Below are 18,398 nucleotides of genomic sequence, written 5' to 3'. Positions count from 1 at the left end.
CAGATCCTTGGGAAACACACACAGTACCTCCTCCCCCACCCGACTCTACGCCTCCCTTGCAACTGAAGCCCTCCGGATCCGGGACACCCGCAGACGAGAGAGAGCAGTGTGGAGCAGCATCTGGGAAGGGTGTGTCCGGCCGGCCGCGCTGTCCCTCCGTCCCGGGGCCAGCCGTGAGCTAGGAGAATAGGCGTGGGAAACAGACCCTGGGCAATCCTATGGCAGCAGGTGTCCAAGCCAGGCCGGACCGTTGCGTGCCAACTGCAGGGTTCCGGGCTTGGCGCTGTGCGGTTTGGATCGTGTCAACTTGGCGCTTCTGGGGAGAGGGAATCTAAACTGAGAACGACGTCTGTGTGTACAGCGAGTGCCGGCGAAGATGAGTGATGGCTGCGGGACAGCACACAAGGCTCAGCGATGGTGCTCGGGTGCGGGTGGGGGTGGGAGGAGAGTTGTGGCTAGGGGCCTGCCACCCCTGCCTGGGCAAGTGGTGCTGAGCTGTGTAGGCCAGCAGGCTGAGCAAGCTAGTAGGGAGCACTCTCCCACCCAGCCCGGGCTACTGCATCAGTTCCTGCCTCCGGGTTCCGGTCCCGGGGTTCCCTCTGGGAGGGAGCTTTAAGGAGAACCAGCCTGTTCTTCTCCCAAGTTGCTTTTGTCCCTGGTGTTGGATCACAACAAGAGCAGCCTAACTCGGATCCAAAGGGGTACCAGGAGTGGGGTGTTGATGTGACAGACCCAGACCCGGATCGCGGCGCCCTCGGGAAGATTGCGGAAGGCCTTTGAAGTGTGGGTGTGGAAAGCAAAGCAACTGAACGCTCCAAGCTGGCTGCGCTCCTCTGCCTCTAAGGGCGTGCTTGGAAGAGAATGCGGAGATCAACGCAGAGGATGGAGGCCCGGCTCTGGCTCGTCAAGTGGCAGAGGGCAGCTGGGAAATAAATGCCCGAGAGACTGTGTTGCGGCCATTCGGTGTTGGGAATGGAGAATCTGTGGTCCGGCTCCGCTGAGGTTGAGGCTGAGGCCGAGGAAGCGTGTGTGATGAAAGAGCCAGAGAGCTGAGGCACCAAGGTGAAAGAAACCTGGCTGTGCAGGGACCATTGATCCTTGCTGGTGCAAGCCTGGAGCCGAGAATCCAGCGATGATTATTAAGGCGACAGCAGCGGCCCTGAGGTGAAACGCCCTTGGGGTGCTTCCCGAATGTCCTTGTTCAGAGGCTGAACCTCAGGTGGAGCCAGGCTGCCGCACACATTTTGAAAACGCGCAGGAGTCAGCTATGTGGTGATTGATGGCTTCGAAGGCGAGCAAGGATGGAACCTGGAGAGCAACAGAGGCTTGGAATTGGGTGGTGGGTCCGAGGTTCCCCAAGAGAGTCCGAAGGTTCAGTGGAAGCCACGCGGCAACCGGAAGGGGTGGCTCATGGGGAACAGCCAAACTTGGCACGAACAACCACGTGGCAGGCTCAGAGTCCCCAGAAGAAAGTTCAGCAGCGGCTGTCACCGGCCAAGGCGAGGGTCTTGGGGATGGAGGCCTGTATCATGGGACAACCACCGAGGTGAGCAGCAGCCTTAGAACGCAGCCCGTCTAGGCCTGGGAGACAAACTGCACATGCCGTGATGGCAGAGCTGCGGGAATGTGACTGTCCACGCCCTCTGTCACCCAAGAGATAGCTAGTGAACAGGAGATGTCAGACACTGGGCTTTGGACTGTGGCGACTTCGGTTTTGCTTTCCTATGCTCGCGATCGCGCCCCGATTCTACTTTCTTCTCCCTGCAAAACCAGTGTTTAACTTAAAAATGGCAAAAAAAAAAAACCAACTTTTTTTTTTTTTACATTGGAATTTGCAGAAGCCCATAGGTAGCACAGTGAAGGGACAAAAGAGTTGCTGAGGGACTTTGCATATCCTAGAGATGCTTTGAATCTTGAAAGAGACTCTGGGTGATTTAAGGAGAGTGAACGTTGAAGGTTTGAATGATTAAATGGTGCTGGCGGCATCTATGTCGTTCTTTGTTTTGGATTATTATTTTTCCTTGCATTTCATTCGTTTATGCTGTAAACTATTTGTTTAACGATGCAAAGGTGCACTGCATTCTTTTCTGTTGCGTTTGTCATTTTGCCTGCCTAAAACACCTGACTGGTCTAATAAGGAGCTGACCCGCCAATAGCCAGTTGGGAGAGGGATAGGAGGGGCTGCCAGGCGGAGAGAAGAAACAGCAGAAGTAAGGTGATCGGTGAGAGGAGGAGAAGGAGAGGAGGACACCAGGGGCCAGTCACCTAGCCACCCAGCCAGCCACTCAGTAAGAAGGAAAGAGAAGTAGAAGAGTGAAAGGGAGAAGCCCAGAGGCAAAAACAGAGAAAAACACAAAGAAAGAAAGAAAGAAAGAAAGAAAGAAAGAAAGAAAGAAAGAAAGAAAGGAAGGAAGAAAGAAAGAAAGAAAAAAGAAATGCGGGGGAGATGGGACAATTTAGGTTAAGGAAAGAAAGCTGGCTAGATACAAGGCAAGCTAAGGCGGCGCATTTCTGAGTAAGGAGTCTCCTTGTATTGACTTGGGTCCTGGGTGGCGTGTCCCCAAGAGTAAACCATATTAAAGAAAACAGAAAGAAAAAATAAAACAACTACAGTTCTATCTGTTTTATATGGTGTTATTGGGAATAAAATGAGGTTTTGGGGATGAACGCAGACAACATACAAACCAGCGACCTGTTTGTGTGCTGAGAGACTGGGAAGATCCGTCCTCTGTCCAATCCCATCCGGAGCCGGGCAGCTCTCAGGGGTCTAGAGCCATGCGATTGGGAAAGGAGGCACCCTCGTCCCTACGCGGACTGTTCCTGCGCCAGGGAGCACAACAAAGTCTGGGGCTAGGGCCGTGTCTCGGGCTCCGGCCAAGAGAGGTCCACCAAGTGTCCACTCTGAGAGAGACAGCCAGTCTGTGTAGGGACAGACAGCACTGGGCGGTGGGTGTGGGGTGTGGGTGGAGTCCGGGGCGCCTTAAAAGAAACATGGGGGGGCTTGGTGTGGGCGAGAGCCTGCGGGAGGATGAGTACGTCAAGTCCTTTGAAGTGGACTTGAGGAACTGGCGCGGGTGGCTGTGGCAGAGCTGATGCAGGGAGTGGCTGGCTCAAGTGGAGCAGAGGAGACTAGACTGGTGGGCTGCCCGTGGATCACGGGAATGCAGCTGGCGCTGGAGCCCGCGCCAGGGTTGGGCAGGAGGAGATGTGGAGCCAGACATTGCAGTGTGCGTGCGTGCCTCAGAACCAAAAGGGACTGGTCTCTGCATGGGCCGGGAATCGAACCCGGGCCTCCCGCGTGGCAGGCGAGAATTCTACCACTGAACCACCCATGCCATGGACAACACCATTCCCCACGACCGCCGTCACAGCCCGTGCTCGCCGCCGAAGGTCCCACCACCGGAGAGCTCCCTCCTCTTGCCCTGGCAGGAAGGTCCTGGGCCCCGGCTCCATACACCCGGCAGGGGAGCGCCAGGGACACGGAGACCAGAGTCCCGGGTCCACACTGACGGTGAGCTCGCGGGGTGAGCCGCGCCTCTCCCGCCCGGACGCCAGGGCCCCAAGTCAAGCCCGCCGCTGCGGGCGAGCCAGCGGCCCGGCGGCCGGCCGGGTGTCTGTGCGTGCGCCCAGCGTCTGCCAGGTGTGCGTAGGGAACGGTCACCCGCGCAGAGCAGAGGCCTCGACGACCCCACCCGACAGCAGGGGCGCCGTGGGCGTCTCCCGCACGAGTTTGGAGGGAACGGAATGGGCGAGAAAGAGCTGGTGGACGCGAGGGCTGGGCGATCAGGGTGGGCGGAGTCGCGCGTGGGTGGACGAGGGTTCCCCGAAAGGCTCTCGCACCCGGCGGGCGGGCGGGCTTTGCCGCCTGCCAGCGTGCTCAGGACCAGCCGCCTCCTTCCCGCACCCTCCCGGACTCAAGGCGGAGCAAGACGACCACCAGGCGCCCCATCAGAACCCCCCTCCAGTAGTAGCTGGTGGGTGTTGAGAGGAGGGCGCTCCTGCGCGCACAGAAGTGCTGTGTCAGGGAAGGTTGACTGGAGTCAGGCGAGAGGCGGCGCCGGAGGAGTTGTGGAAGGAGGCGAGAGAGGCGGTCTCTCCAGGTGGAGGTTGCAAAACAAAACACACACACACACACACACACACACACACACACACACACACACACACACAAACACACAAACACACGCACGCACGCGCACACGCGCGCGCACGCGCACACGCACATACACGCACAAACAACAACAACACAAAACAATGTTGTCAGGAGTGGGATTCGAACCCACGCCTCCAGGGGAGACTGCGACCTGAACGCAGCGCCTTAGACCGCTCGGCCATCCTGACGGCGGGTCGGGCCGCCAGGCGGCTCCACTGGCTGGCACCAGGCGCCCACGCGCTCGCGCGAGCATAGCCGACCTGGCGCGACGGGGCAGACGGTCTCGTGTGCTGGTCTGGGTGCTCGAGCCGCGGGCCTCGCACGACGTCCCGACGCTCGTAGGAGCCGATGTGGCTCGGGGTCCCGCACGGGCTCCCGCCACCTGCGCCCCACCCGTCGCAGGGCCGCCCAGGGTTCGTGCGCGCTCAGCCTCTCCCGCTGCCATCGGCGAGGCCCGCAGCCTGGTGTCAGCTCCCACTGACCCGCTCAGCAGCCCCTCAGCAGCCAGGGAGGGGACAAGGGGCAGGAGGCAGCGGGCCGGCGACGCCGCGGTGGTCACACCGTGGTGAGGGTCCGGGTCCTGTTGCGAGGGGCGTTGTGGCCGCGTGGCGGAGGCTTGGGGGTTTGGATCGGACGGAGGCTGGCGAACCTGGCCAGGCTGGTCTCGGAGAAGGACGGGCTTCGGGTTGGTCGTCGTGGTTGCCGTCGCCGTCGTCGTCCTCGTTAGTATAGTGGTGAGTATCCCCGCCTGTCACGCGGGAGACCGGGGTTCGATTCCCCGACGGGGAGACAAGCTGTCACATTTTTGCCCGATGGGCGGCCCCGGGGGGCGCTGACCCCTCGGTCCCACTCTGCCGCCCGCGCCCGCGGGACCGCGTCCAAGAGCCGGGCTCGTGCGGCCTACTGCCAGGCATGCCCTCCCGCCCTCGGGCCCTCGGGTACCTTGCCGGCCACCTGCCCAGAGCTCCGACGGATGCCTGGGAACGCGCCGTCCTCCCGAGGAAGTTGCGGGCGTCGGAGCCGGCGGAGCGCCACTCGCGTGGCCTGAGCGCTGTGCCAGGCGGGTCCGGATGGTGACCTGGCGGCTCGGAGCCGTCCCGGGTGCTACCCTGGTCCCTGGGGCTCTCGAAGCGTGCCCGGGCCGTCCCGGTGCGCCGGATGGCAGCGGTTTGGAGGCGAGAGCGCCCCACCGGCCGGGCTGTGTGCCGGGCTGTGTGCGTGCGAGAGGCGCGGGCGGGACGCGCCGGTGAGAAGGGCGCGCAGCGGCGCAGCCCCGGTTGTGCTTGGCCTGGGCCTGGGCCTTGGCCCTGGCGTTGGCTGTGGGGTTGAGGCCGCGGTGGAGCCGCTGCAGGGAGTTAGTTGGTGCGCGGCCGCTGGCTGGTGGCAGTCCCCGGCGTGGTGTGCGTGGCGTCCTTGGGGCACAGCGTTGGTGGTATAGTGGTGAGCATAGCTGCCTTCCAAGCAGTTGACCCGGGTTCGATTCCCGGCCAACGCAGCCTGTCCATGTTTTGCCAGGGTTCAGGGCCGAGGGTGGCCAGCCTGGAACCTCTCACCTTACCTTGTCCAGGAGACCGACCTACCTACCTACCTACCTACCTACCTACCTACCTACCTACCTACCTACCTACACAACCACCCACTCACCCACCCACCTACCTACCTACCTACTCACCCACCCACCCACCCACCTAGCTAGCTACCTACCGCCCGCCCCAAAGAAGGAGACGCTAGACGTTTGGAGGCTCTGGCGGCCGGGGAGGAGATCAGCCAGGCGCAGGCGTCTAGTCCCGGAGGTGGTTCCCGACTTGCCGGCGAAGCGGCAGAGGGCACCGGGCACCGGACCTCTGGCATCTGGCATCTGGCATCTGGCATCTGGCATCTGGCACCTGGCAGGGCAGGGGCAGACGCAGGCGGCGGGTGGCTGGCAACGGTCACGAGCGGGCGAGCCGGCGAGCTGGCGAGCGGGCCGTCCGTCCGGCAGTCTGGCTGTCAGACTGGCTGAGAGGCTGGCAGGGTGTCTGTGTCCAGCAGGGGAGAGCGGGGACCGTCGGTTGTAGACTATGCTCCCTGGTGGTCTAGTGGTTAGGATTCGGCGCTCTCACCGCCGCGGCCCGGGTTCGATTCCCGGTCAGGGAAGCCAGCTCTTCTCTTCTTCCTCTCTGCACTTTAGACGCCTGCTTTTCTCTGGCCAGCCTCCTTGGTCGTCGCACCTCGTCTCCCTTTTACCCAACAGCGCCTCTGCTGCTCTACTCCACTCCGCTTGCCTCTCTTGCTAGCACACGCACACCAACACACACCCCTCACCCGTAACTCCACTCTTTTCCCACTCGCGCACACCCGACACACAGCGCAGCGCTCCGGCACATGCTTTCTTCCCAGACACTCACCGAGCCCACCGAGTCTCCGCCTCACACTCCCATGCCTGCGCTTTGGTCTGGAAGAAACCCTCTAGCTGGAGGGCCCCACCTGCCCCTCCTGCCCCAGATGCCCCACCTGTCCCACTTGGGCCGCCTGTTTGGATCACCATGTCCCTGTGACCTCTACCCTGCTCTTCACAACTCAACGACCAGTTCAGATAAGTGTAGCGATTTTTTTTCATTATACTTTAGGTGTCCGTGTGTTTGTACTTATGAGTGGGTCTCTCTCTCTCTCTCTCTCTCTCTCTCTCTCTCTCTCTGTCTGTCTGTCTCTCTCTGTCTGTCTGTCACTCTCTCTCTGTTTCTCTCTCGCTCACGCTCTCGCGCTCTCTCTCTCGTGTGTGTTTTTGTGTATCTTGGAAAATTCCAGGGGATCTCGGTGATTGTTTATGGTGGTCGTTTGGTAAAGGATGGATTCGGGTGGAGAACTTGTATCGGGTGGGGTGCGGTGGGGAGGTGTCAGTGTCCGGCAGAAGGCCAGGTCTGCCAGTTGGCAGTCCACAGCACCTGGTGGGATACCCTTAGCCAGCTCTGCGGGGGAGGAGGGGAGCCAACAGTGAACGAGCCCAGCCGAGGCACGGTTTCCTCGAAAGCCCCTAGAGCCCTAGAGCGGCTGGGGAGAGCTAAGGCCAAGCCTGGCGGTTGTAACCTGAAGGCAGGGTTTCTGCGGCTCCATGGTGTCGGAGGGTGGGGGGCGTGGGAGAAGGCTTGCGGACACCGGCCTGAGTCGGGAAAGTGGTGAGGAACCTTTGCGCACTCCCTGGGTCCCCTGCCGGTTCCCCTCGGTTCTGACCTTGCCAGCCGATCTGGGACTCAGAGGCAGTTCTCCTCGAGCGCGACCGCCGGCATAGTGGGAGATGCCAGCAGATCCTTGGGAAACACACACAGTACCTCCTCCCCCACCCGACTCTACGCCTCCCTTGCAACTGAAGCCCTCCGGATCCGGGACACCCGCAGACGAGAGAGAGCAGTGTGGAGCAGCATCTGGGAAGGGTGTGTCCGGCCGGCCGCGCTGTCCCTCCGTCCCGGGGCCAGCCGTGAGCTAGGAGAATAGGCGTGGGAAACAGACCCTGGGCAATCCTATGGCAGCAGGTGTCCAAGCCAGGCCGGACCGTTGCGTGCCAACTGCAGGGTTCCGGGCTTGGCGCTGTGCGGTTTGGATCGTGTCAACTTGGCGCTTCTGGGGAGAGGGAATCTAAACTGAGAACGACGTCTGTGTGTACAGCGAGTGCCGGCGAAGATGAGTGATGGCTGCGGGACAGCACACAAGGCTCAGCGATGGTGCTCGGGTGCGGGTGGGGGTGGGAGGAGAGTTGTGGCTAGGGGCCTGCCACCCCTGCCTGGGCAAGTGGTGCTGAGCTGTGTAGGCCAGCAGGCTGAGCAAGCTAGTAGGGAGCACTCTCCCACCCAGCCCGGGCTACTGCATCAGTTCCTGCCTCCGGGTTCCGGTCCCGGGGTTCCCTCTGGGAGGGAGCTTTAAGGAGAACCAGCCTGTTCTTCTCCCAAGTTGCTTTTGTCCCTGGTGTTGGATCACAACAAGAGCAGCCTAACTCGGATCCAAAGGGGTACCAGGAGTGGGGTGTTGATGTGACAGACCCAGACCCGGATCGCGGCGCCCTCGGGAAGATTGCGGAAGGCCTTTGAAGTGTGGGTGTGGAAAGCAAAGCAACTGAACGCTCCAAGCTGGCTGCGCTCCTCTGCCTCTAAGGGCGTGCTTGGAAGAGAATGCGGAGATCAACGCAGAGGATGGAGGCCCGGCTCTGGCTCGTCAAGTGGCAGAGGGCAGCTGGGAAATAAATGCCCGAGAGACTGTGTTGCGGCCATTCGCTGTTGGGAATGGTGAATCTTTGATCCTCCCCCTTGAGGTTGAGGCTGATGCTTAGGATAATGTGTGATTAATTAACAAGTGACCAGATATCTTTTGTTTGTATGTATTTTGTGTGTGTGTGTGTGTGTGTGTGTGTGTGTGTGTGTGTGTGTGTGTGTATGTTTGTGTTTATACCCATGTGTGTCAGTATGAAAGCGAGAGAGAGTTAGAAAATACGGGGTTACACAGTGGGATCGAGAGGAGCAAAGGTGTGAGAGGCTTAGAGGGTCAAGGAGAGTCAAAGTTATTCTAAAACTTCGTAGGTTTGATTGGGCTTTTGTTTGAAGTGTCGTATTGTTTCCATCCTTGTGAAAATGTCCTTTGGTTGAATGGGAGAAGCAGCCTGTACATGGGAGAGGAAAGCCCCAGGTTCATACTTAGGCTCTCTGAGTGAACCTCTTCTCTTTTAATTTGGTAATCCCATGTCAACCCCCTCCTTCCCTGCTCGCTCCCAAGCTGACTCCCCACCGCCACCGCCACCACCATGCACCCTCCTCTCTGTGTTACCTCTCTATTTGCTAATGTGTGTTAAGTTTGGACACAGGAAAAGCCTCTTCTGTGGGTTCATCGGGTCCTTTTCAGGTGGTCAGGGATTAGAAGTGGTTGATATAAACTCAGGCCGCATTAACTGCATTTCCTCTGCGTTTTCCTGCAGGCCAGCTAGTGTTGGGGCCCGTGGGTGGGTGAGTATCTTTTCGTACACGAAGCCTAACGCAATTGTGCGCATGAAAGGCCACCAGCAGAGAAGCTGCCTCGAAGAGCACTGAGGAGCAAGATGGGCGCGGTGGGTGTCTTCTGCAGGAGTTGGAGGAAATGGAATCAGCAAGAGGTACTGGTACTGGGCCCGAAAGTTATTGCTCCAAACACTACACGAACAAGTCTAGGTGTTGGACGTTCGTGTGCACGAAGGCCTCTGCTTCCAGAAGGCACTTGCAACTGCGTGGCTGCCCTGTGGCTCCAATGCTCAGGAAAGGCACTGTTATTCCATTTTCTGTGATCTCTTCCCAACTGGTAGCAAGCAAAGCCTTTACCAAATGCTCCCCAACAGAATTTTGTGTTACTAGATGGTTTTTCTCCATAATTGTTTGACCTGGGAAGTTGCGTGCATGAAGAGATGGGTGACAATGGAGTGGTTTTCTATAGGAGGTATGTGATATCGTTTCTCTGGTTTCAGTTTGTGTGGTAAAAAGTAAACAAACCTGTCAGAAGTGGGATTCGAACCCACGCCTCCAGAGGAGACTGCGACCTTAACGCAGCGCCTTAGACCGCTCGGCCATCCTGACAGTACAAGCACTCCTGTGTTTGCTCACCTCCCTGATATGGGCATTCCATGCCTGTTCCTTCGTGGGTGTGATGGGGCGCCTAGGCTCATGGCAGTCTATTATGGCTTTCCTTCTTGTTTTAAATATCTGCTCCAATATCCTATTTCACTGTAAAGGTTTATGTTTGTTGGTATGAGTCAGTGACAGTACCTGCATACCAGACTCAGCATCATAAGAGAAATAAAATAGATAATAATATACACCCCTAAATCTGCTGTCTGATAAACTTTTTAAAAAATATCATGTTGTTTATTTTTATGTGTCTGGTTGCTTATTCTGTGTGCATGGGTACCAAATGGAGTCCAGAGAGGGCGTCAAATTCCTAGGAAGTTGAGTTCCAGTGGGTTGTGAGACCCTATGTTGGGACCAGGAATTGAATCAGGCTTCACTGGAAAAGAGTTAATGCTCTGAACCACTGAGTCATCTCTCCTGCCTATGGATATACATTAATCAAACAAGCCATTAATTAATTTTAGACTGTCTTATTTAGTAAATCTCACTTCAGTATCTTCCGATGATTTTAAACTCTGATCCTCCTCTGGTGTCTACTTTCCATGGGTTGGTGCCACCACACCAGACATGTACAAAGCTTAGTTACCTTTTTCCTCTACAGTCATACTTACTATTTTGTATTTAAGTACTCCTTACATAAGTAAATATCTTACATATGGCGACTAATTTAAGATGATGTTTGTGATCTACAAGAGTTTAAATGTTGGAGCAACATAACATGAACAAAATCAGTAATAGAGGCAAAGTATCATTAAAATGGAATATGAAATCTTCCTTCATTGCTGCAAGTACTTCACAAATAGACAGAAAATTGGGAATGCATCAAAGACTGTGATTGTCCTTGAGAAACATTTTTCTTTTTCAGATTTTGTGTCATTATTTTCCTGGGGTTAGACATGTTTCTGACTCATGAAAAACTAAAGTAGTTTTTTGTTTTTATCTAAAAGGGGTGTTTTTACAATATTGAAAAATATAAGGACAAAAACTGGCAGAAGCCATGTTGTAACCTCCTGAAATGGCCCATAAATGTTTTGCAAATGGAACTCCTTATGCCAAGCCCTTTGGAGAATCCTGCCCACCTGGTAAGGACCTATAGAGGCAATACTACAGACCCCTGCTCTGATCTCAGGCAGCTCACAGGCATCAGGCTTTTGTAACTTTTCCCATGCTTTTTCTATGCTAATTCTTTTTTTTATGTTTTGTTTTTTGTTTTTTCGAGACAGGGTTTCTCTGTGTAGCTTTGGAGCTATCCTGGCACTCGCTCTGGAGACCAGGCTGGCCTCGAACTCACAGAGATCTGCCTGCCCCTGCCTCCCGAGTGTTGGGATTAAAGGTGTGAGACACCAATGTCCGGCTTCTATGCTAATTCTTAATTTTGCTTTGTCAGTTGTGATTGTGACTGAGCTTACTGGGAACAAAAGCAGAAATTTTTTCTAAAGTTTCTGCAAGGAAATTAAGCCTCTTTGCAGTCTATGACAGAAATCAGTTCCTCAAGTTGCCCCTGACTGCCTTTGCAGTCACCTTGAGCAAGCAGGAGGGATTCATTAAGGTTAATGAACTCACTAAGGTTGCTTACTTAAATGTTCTGAGAGAGAGAGAGAGAGAGAGAGAGAGAGAGAGAGAGAGAGAGAGAGAATGACATTAAGATGACATTAAGAATTTATAGAACATAAAAGGAAAGATAATGGGCATTAAGGCCAGACATGGCTCTGGTACCAGGGCATGAAAGGTCAGACATTTTCCCAATGCCAAAATATCAAGAAAAGAATCTAAATCTCCCAGTTCCCTTCGAAGTAAAAATACAAGTAGAAACTTCCAGAAAGAATAGAAACTTGGTCTCAATAGTTAAAAGTGAGGTAGTAATCATTGCCATTCTGGGAATGTACACAGAACAGGATTGCAAGTGACGCTCACATAAAAACAGTATGCAGACCTTTAAGAAATTGACTTAACCTGAAAAATACTATTCTAGGTATGAGATCATACTCTCTGCTCACTACAAAAATATGAAAGCATCGTATGGTTAAGGACTAATCACAGTGTTTGAATGTCTTTGTTTAAATCTCATGTTTACAAACAGCCTGAAAAAGTACAAATAGGATGCACCTGGGTAGATATAATTGTTTGGGTTGGAATAATTAAATTTCATGCTTACATACCTGGAAGAGGATAGTTAATGAGGACAAGGGAATGAGGAAGTAAAAAAGAAAGTAAATGGATAAATGTTAATAGCTTGGAAAATGATTAAAGAGAAATGAATGGAAACTACCCATGCTTGAATTCATAATAAATACTTTAAAAGGCATTACAAATGAGACAGATCGTGCTATTTGGAGCGCTGTGTTTCAAATACAACCAGCGGTCAGACTCTTCATTTTAAAAAATTCACACCTCAGTCCTGAACTTCAGAACTCTGCAGGAGCGGGACTCAGGAAAAAAAAAAAAAAAAAAAAAAAAAAAAAAAAAAAAAAAAAACATCAAACCAAAACTCAGAAGAAACAAAATGTTCAAAGCATACATCAAATACAGACGGTTATACATGGTTGAGAAATACTAGATAAAGATATTTTACTTCTTGATATTTGAGTAAATTGTACAAAACAGTGACCAAAAATTAATCGAGAATTGTGATGGTGCTATCATTATCATCGCCACAGGATTCTCAGATCCAATCGAGCACTGAGAATTAACCTACCTGCAACACCATAAAGGTCAAACCAGGCTCGGTCTGGTACTCCATAGACATCCGCACAAATGCCTACACCCTCCTGGACAAGGAAAGGATGCCCCTCCAACCTATGCACCGACCCTTAACACAAAGTAACCAAACCATCCATAGGGCTCTGGCTGAGCAAGGGGTGATGTGAACTCTGACCACTAATAAATGGCTGAAAGCCTCGCCGAAGGTATCAGGAGAGGCTGGTGTAAAACAATCGCGGCACTGGGTCGGATGGGGAGCAGATACAGAGAGCCTGTCCGAAACCAGAGCGACATTGGGAACTAGGAGCATCACGAGTCTAGCAAGCAACGCCTCGTCCTCAAACCGGATGGGCAGGGATAATCCCGTTGGGGACTGGTGCCAGCCAGGAAAGTGGCCTCCGACACAAAAGCCCAGTCAGGATGGCCGAGCGGTCTAAGGCGCTGCGTTCAGGTCGCAGTCTCCCCTGGAGGCGTGGGTTCGAATCCCACTCCTGACAACTTTGATTTTTTGGTGTTTTGTTTTGCAAACCCCAACCCTAGAAACCGCATCTCTCGCCTGTTTCCACAACCCCTCCTCCCGGCCTCTCGCCTGGCACCCGACAAATTTCCATTACGCAGCACACCTGTACGCGCAGGAGCGCCCTCCTCTCAAAACCCACCAGCTACTAATGGAGGGGGGTTCTGATGGGGCGACTGGTGGTCATCTTGCTACGCCTTTCGTCGGGGAGGGTGCGGGAAGGAGGCCGCCGGTCCTGAGCACCCCGGCAGGCGGCAAGGGAGCAGCCCGCCAGCCCGCCGGCCAGCCAGGGACTTTAGGGAACCCGCGTCCACCCACGCGCGACTCCGCCCACCCTGATCGCCCAGCCCTCGCGTCCACCAGCTCTTTCTCGCCCATTCCGTTCCCTCCAAACTCGTGCGGGAGACGCCCACAGCGCCCCTGCTGTCGGGCTGGGGTCGTCGAGGCATCTGCTCTGCGCGGGTGGCCGTTCCCTACGCACACCTGGCAGACGCTGGGCGCACGCACAGACACCCGGCCGGCCGCCGGGCCGCTGGCTCGCCCGCAGCGGCGTGCTTGACTTGGGGCCCTGGCGTCCGGGCGGGAGAGGCGCGGCTCATCCCGAGAGCTCACCATCAGTGTGGACCCGGGACTCTGGTCTCCGTGTCCCTGGCGCTCCCCTGCCGGGTGTATAGAGCCGGGGCCCAGGACATTCCTGCCAGGGCAAGGGGAGGGAGCTCTCTGGTGGTGGGACTGCCGGCGGCGAGCACGGGCTGTGACGGCGGTCGTGGGGAATGGTGTTGTCCATGGCATGGGTGGTTCAGTGGTAGAATTCTCGCCTGCCACGCGGGAGGCCCGGGTTCGATTCCCGGCCCATGCAGAGACCAGTCCCTTTTGGTTCTGAGGCACGCACGCACACTGCAATGTCCGGCTCCAAGGTTCTCGGCGCCACACATCTCCTCCTGCCCATCCCTGGCAAGTGCTCCAGCAGCCAGCTGCATTCCCGTGATCCACAGGCAGCCCACCAGCCTGGTCTCCTCTGCTCCACTTGAGCCAGCCACTCACTGCATCAGCTGTGCCACAGCCACACGCGCCAATTCCTCAAGTCCACTTAAAAGGACTTGACGTACTCTCGCCCACTCCAAGCGCCCCATGTTTCTTTTAAGGAGCCCCTGACTCCACCCACACACCACAAACACCGCACAGTGCTGTCTGTCCCCACACAGATTGGCTGTCTCTCTCAGAGTGGACACTTGGTGGACCTCTCTTGGCCAGAGCCCGAGACAAGGCCCTAGCCCCAGACTTTGTTGTGCTCCCTGGCGCAGGAACAGTCCGCGTAGGGATAAGGGTGCCTCCTTCCCAATTGCATGGCTCTAGATGCTTGAGAGCTGCCGGGCTCCGGGTGTGATTGGACAGAGGGCGTTTCAACCAGTATCTCAGCACACAAACAACACACAAACACACCGCTCACCTTCCGCCTGGCAGCCCCGCCTATCCCTCTCCCAACTGGCTATTGGCGGGTCAGCTCCTTATTAGACCAGTCAGTTGTTTTAGGCAGGCAAAATGACAAACGCAACAGAAAAGAATGCAGTGCACCTTTGCGTCGTTAAACAGTTTACAGCATAAACAAATGAAAAGCATAGAAAACTAATAGTCCACAAACAAACTACATAGAGGCCGCCGAAACCATTTAATCATTCAAACCTTCAACGTTCAATCTCCTTAAATGTTAAATGTCTCAGAGTCTCTTTCAAGATTCAAGCATCTCTAGGATACGCAAAGTCCCTCATCAACTCTTTTGTCCCTTCACTGTGATACCTATGGGCTTCTGTAAATTCCAGTGTAAAAATACAAAAGTTTATTTTTTCCCATTTTTAAGTTAAACACTGGTTTTTCAGGGAGAGGAAAGTAGAATCGGGGCGCGATCCCGAGCCTAGGAAAGCAAAACCAAAGTCGCCACGGTCCAAAGCCCAGTGTCTGACATCTCCTGTTCACTAGCAATCTTGTGGGTGACAGAGGGCGTGGACAGTCACATTCCCGCAGCTCTGCCATTACGGTATGTGCAGTTTGTCTCCCAGGCCTCAACGGGCTGCGTTCTAAGGCTGCTGCTCCCCTCGGTGGTCGTCCCATGTACCAGGCATCCATCCCCAAGCCCCTCGGGTTGGACGATGACAGCTGCTGCTGAACATTCTTCTGGGGACTCTGAGCCTGCCACGTGGTTGTTCGTGCCAAGTTTGGCTGTTCCCCATGAGCCACCCCTTCCGGTTGCCGCGTGGCTTCCACTGAACCTTCAGACTCTCTTGGGGAACCTCGGACCCACCACCCAATTCCAAGCCTCTGTTGCTCTCCAGGTTCCATCCTTGCTCGCCTTCGAAGCCATCAATCACCACATAGCTGACTCCTGCGCGTTTTCAAAATGTGTGCGGCAGCCTGGCTCCACCTGAGGTTCAGCCTCTGAACAAGGACATTCGGGAAGCACCCCAAGGGCGTTTCACCTCAGGGCCGCTGCTGTCGCCTTAATAATCATCGCTGGATTCTCGGCTCCAGGCTTGCACCAGCAAGGATCAATGGTCCCTGCACAGCCAGGTTTCTTTCACCTTGGTGCCTCAGCTCTCTGGCTCTTTCATCACACACGCTTCCTCGGCCTCAGCCTCAACCTCAGCGGAGCCGGACCACAGATTCTCCATTCCCAACAGCGAATGGCCGCAACACAGTCTCTCGGGCATTTATTTCCCAGCTGCCCTCTGCCACTTGACGAGCCAGAGCCGGGCCTCCATCCTCTGCGTTGATCTCCGCATTCTCTTCCAAGCACGCCCTTAGAGGCAGAGGAGCGCAGCCAGCTTGGAGCGTTCAGTTGCTTTGCTTTCCACACCCACACTTCAAAGGCCTTCCGCAATCTTCCCGAGGGCGCGGCGATCCGGGTCTGGGTCTGTCACATCAAATCCCCACTCCTGGTACCCCTTTGGATCCGAGTTAGGCTGCTCTTGTTGTGATCCAACACCAGGGACAAAAGCAACTTGGGAGAAGAACAGGCTGGTTCTCCTTAAAGCTCCCTCCCAGAGGGAACCCCGGGACGGGAACCCGGAGGCAGGAACTGATGCAGTAGCCCCGGCTGGGTGGGAGAGTGCTTCCTACTGGCTTGCTCAGCCTGCTGGCCTACACAGCTCAGCACCACTTGCCCAGGCAGGGGTGGCACGCCCCTAGCCACAACTCTCCTCCCACCCCCACCCGCACCCGAGCACCATCGCTGAGCCTTGTGTGCTGTCCCGCAGCCATCACTCATCATCGCAGGCACTCGTTGTACACACAGACGTCGTTCTCAGTTTAGATTCCCTCTCCCCAGAAGCGCCAAGTTGACACGATCCAAACCGCACAGCGCCAAGCCCGGAACCATGCAGTTGGCACGCAACGGTCCGGCCTGGCTTGGACACCTGCTGCCATAGGATTGCCCAGGGTCTGTTTCCCACGCCTATTCTCCTAGCTCACGGCTGGCCCGGGGACGGAGGGACAGCGCGGCCGGCCGGACACACCCTTCCCAGATGCTGCTCCACACTGCTCTCTCTCGTCTGCGGGTGTCCCGGATCCGGAGGGCTTCAGTTGCAAGGGAGGCGTAGAGTCGGGTGGGGGAGGAGGTACTGTGTGTGTTTCCCAAGGATCTGCTGGCATCTCCCACTATGCCGGCGGTCGCGCTCGAGGAGAACTGCCTCTGAGTCCCAGATCGGCTGGCAAGGTCAGAACCGGGGGGAACCCGCAGGGGACCCAGGGAGTGCGCAAAGGTTCCGCACCACTTTCCGAAAGGACTCAGGCCGGTGTCCGCAAGCCTTCTCCCACGCCCCACACCATCCGACACCATTGAGTCACAGAAACCCTGCCTTCAGGTTACAACCGCCAGGCTTGGCCTTAGCTCTCCCCAGCCGCTCTAGGGCTCTAGGGGCTTTCGAGGAAACCGTGCCTCGGCTGGGCTCGTTCACTGTTGGCTCCCCTCCTCCCCCGCGGAGCTGGCTAAGCGTATCCCACCAGGTGCTGTGGACTGCCAACTGGCAGACCTGGCCTTCTGCGGAACACTGACACCTCCCACCGCAACCCACCCGATACAAGTTCTCCACCCGAATCCATCCCTTACCAAACGACCACCATAAACAATCACCGAGATCCCCTGGAATTCTGAAAGATATACACACACACACACACACACACACACACACACACACACACACACACAGGAGAGAGAGAGAGAGAGAGAGAGAGAGAGAGAGAGAGAGAGAGAGAGAGAGAGAGACCCACTCATAGGTACAAACACACGGACACCTAAAGTATAATGAAAAAAATCGCTACACTTATCTGAACCGGTCGTTGAGTTGTGAAGAGCAGGGTAGAGGTCACAGGGACATGGTGATCCAAACAGGCGGCCCAAGTGGGACAGGTGGGGCATCTGGGGCAGGTGGGGCAGGTGGGGCCCTCCAGCTAGAGGGTTTCTTCCAGACCAAAGCGCAGGCATGGGAGTGTGAGGCGGAGACTCCGTGGGCTCGGTGAGTGTCTGGGAAGAAAGCATGTGCCGGAGCGCTGCGTGGCGGGTGTGTGCCGGCAGATACGGTGTGCGCGAGTGGGAAAAGAGTGGAGTTACGGGTGAGGGGTGTGCGTGTGCTAGCAAGAGAGGCAAGCGGAGTGGAGTAGAGCAGCAGAGGCGCTGTTGGGTAAAAGGGAGGAGATGTGCGACGACCAAGGAGGCTGGCCAGAGAAAAGCAGGCGTCTAAAGTGCAGAGAGGAAGAAGAGAATAGCTAGCTTCCCTGACCGGGAATCGAACCCGGGCCGCGGCGGTGAGAGCGCCGAATCCTAACCACTAGACCACCAGGGAGCATAGTCTACAACCGACGGTCCCCGCTTTCTGGTCCTGCACACAGAAACACTGCCAGCCTCTCAGCCAGTCTGACAGCCAGACTGCAGGAGGGACGGCCCGCTCGCCAGCTCGCCGGCTCGCCCGCTCGAGACCGTTGCCAGCCACCCGCCGCCTGCGTCTGCCCCTGCCCTGCCAGATGCCAGAGGTCCGGTGCCCTGTGCCGTCTACCGCTTCGCCGGCAAGTCGGGAACCACCTCCGGGATTAGACGCCTGCGCCTGGCAGATCTCCTCCCCCGCCGCCAGAGCCTCCTTCTTTGGGGCGGGCGTTAGGTAACTAGGTAGGTAGGTAGGTAGGTGGGTGGTGGGTGGGTGGTGAGAGGTTCCAGGCTGGCCACCCTCGGCCCTGAACCCTGGCAAAACATGGACAGGCTGCGTTGGCCGGGAATCGAACCCGGGTCAACTGCTTGGAAGGCAGCTATGCTCACCACTATACCACCAACGCCGAACCACAAGGACGCCACGCACACCACGCCGGGGACTGCCACCAGCCAGCGGCCGCGCACCAACTAACTCCCTGCAGCGGCTCCACCGCG

General features: G+C 56.1%; 10 non-coding genes across 10 annotated transcripts; 5 read left to right on the top strand and 5 right to left on the bottom strand.

Moving 5' to 3' along the window:
* Positions 1-3,264: 3,264 nt before the first annotated feature.
* Trnag-gcc lies at positions 3,265-3,335 on the bottom strand. Its single transcript has one exon. It is a non-coding gene; the product is annotated as a tRNA-Gly (tRNA).
* A 923-nt stretch (positions 3,336-4,258) lies between these two features.
* Positions 4,259-4,341, bottom strand: Trnal-cag. Its single transcript has one exon. It is a non-coding gene; the product is annotated as a tRNA-Leu (tRNA).
* A 529-nt stretch (positions 4,342-4,870) lies between these two features.
* Positions 4,871-4,942, top strand: Trnad-guc. Its single transcript has one exon. It is a non-coding gene; the product is annotated as a tRNA-Asp (tRNA).
* Positions 4,943-5,576: 634 nt separating this feature from the next.
* On the top strand, positions 5,577-5,648 carry Trnag-ucc. Its single transcript has one exon. It is a non-coding gene; the product is annotated as a tRNA-Gly (tRNA).
* A 569-nt stretch (positions 5,649-6,217) lies between these two features.
* Positions 6,218-6,289, top strand: Trnae-cuc. The gene has a single exon. It is a non-coding gene; the product is annotated as a tRNA-Glu (tRNA).
* A 3,348-nt stretch (positions 6,290-9,637) lies between these two features.
* On the bottom strand, positions 9,638-9,720 carry Trnal-aag. Its single transcript has one exon. It is a non-coding gene; the product is annotated as a tRNA-Leu (tRNA).
* Positions 9,721-12,885: 3,165 nt separating this feature from the next.
* On the top strand, positions 12,886-12,968 carry Trnal-cag. The gene has a single exon. It is a non-coding gene; the product is annotated as a tRNA-Leu (tRNA).
* An 808-nt stretch (positions 12,969-13,776) lies between these two features.
* On the top strand, positions 13,777-13,847 carry Trnag-gcc. The gene has a single exon. It is a non-coding gene; the product is annotated as a tRNA-Gly (tRNA).
* Positions 13,848-17,751: 3,904 nt separating this feature from the next.
* Trnae-cuc lies at positions 17,752-17,823 on the bottom strand. Its single transcript has one exon. It is a non-coding gene; the product is annotated as a tRNA-Glu (tRNA).
* A 412-nt stretch (positions 17,824-18,235) lies between these two features.
* Trnag-ucc lies at positions 18,236-18,307 on the bottom strand. The gene has a single exon. It is a non-coding gene; the product is annotated as a tRNA-Gly (tRNA).
* Between the last annotated feature and the right edge of the window lie 91 nt (positions 18,308-18,398).

This window comes from Cricetulus griseus, chromosome 5 (genome assembly GCF_003668045.3).
Source record: "Cricetulus griseus strain 17A/GY chromosome 5, alternate assembly CriGri-PICRH-1.0, whole genome shotgun sequence".
Taxonomy (NCBI): Eukaryota; Metazoa; Chordata; class Mammalia; order Rodentia; family Cricetidae; genus Cricetulus; species Cricetulus griseus.
Note: the sequence above shows the minus strand (reverse complement) of the source record. Positions and strands in the feature narration are given on the sequence as shown.